Source organism: Silene latifolia, chromosome 6 (genome assembly GCF_048544455.1).
Source record: "Silene latifolia isolate original U9 population chromosome 6, ASM4854445v1, whole genome shotgun sequence".
Taxonomy (NCBI): domain Eukaryota; kingdom Viridiplantae; phylum Streptophyta; class Magnoliopsida; order Caryophyllales; family Caryophyllaceae; genus Silene; species Silene latifolia.
In genome coordinates this window covers 108,078,177-108,079,151 of record NC_133531.1, presented here as the reverse complement: position 1 = coordinate 108,079,151, position 975 = coordinate 108,078,177, and the positions used below count along the sequence as shown (strand labels likewise).

The following is a 975-nucleotide window of genomic DNA, read 5'->3' as shown; positions in this document are numbered from 1 at the left end:
TTGTCAAAGACTGCAGCATTGTCTTCAACTCAGATAACTCGCTCACCCCACCTGAGGATGATGAACCTTGATTAGGTGTAGGAAAGGAAGGAGGCTTCTAAAAGCCTTGTTGAGCCTTATAAGGAGGGACATATGGCTACTGCTGCTGCGGTGGAGGGGTAGGATTGAGAACATTTTGAGTGGTCCACCTCAAATTGGGATGGACTGCTACTTGATGATTGTAATAAGAACCCCCTCCTTGCTTGTACTATTGAAAAGCAAGGACCTGTTATTTCTCTGTAAGACAGCCAACAGCAGTGTGACCGTTGTTGATCCCACACCTCTCACATGTGACGGTCTCCCCTCTAGTAAGCAAATGAACCGTCTGAGGCTCCCCAGCAGAATGCAGCTCCAACTGATCAAACCTAGCATTCATGGCTTCCAGCTGAGCCACAACTTTCTTATCGACTGCATGAATTATTCTAATACCATCCCTCAGGTTCCCATAGTCAGCACAGTGGGTCGACATCTCTTCAATAAGGGCCCATCCCTTATCATCGTCAGTGTTCTTTTGGAATCTTCCGTTGGATGATGCATCAAGTATGGCTCGGTGATCATCGTACAACCCATTGTAGAACTGATTGGACATAAACCATGGATCAAAACCATGGTGAGGAAGAGACCTCACCAACCTCTTGAAACGGCACCACGCTTCATAGAAAGTTTCATCATGTGCCTGCTTGAAACTAGTGATTTTTGCCCTCAGCTGAATAGAACTGCGGAGGGAAATGTCTCTTACAAAAAGCACGAGCAAGGGTCTCCCACTCTATGACCCCTGCGGACGTGCGGTCCAAGTCAGTCAGCCACTCCCTGGCTGAGTCAGTCAAAGAAAAAGGAAACATCACCTCCTTAATCTTGTCTTGAGTTACCCCCTTTGTGGCGGGGATAGTAGAACAATAGTCCATAAAGACCTCCATATGCTTCCTCGGGTCTTCA

At 47.2% G+C, this 975-nt stretch overlaps 1 non-coding gene across 1 annotated transcript; it reads left to right on the top strand.

The window, feature by feature from the left end:
- The first annotated feature begins 641 nt into the window (after positions 1–641).
- LOC141589493 (small nucleolar RNA R71) lies at positions 642–747 on the top strand. Its single transcript, XR_012520430.1, has one exon. It is a non-coding gene; the product is annotated as a small nucleolar RNA R71 (small nucleolar RNA).
- The last annotated feature ends 228 nt before the right edge of the window (positions 748–975 follow it).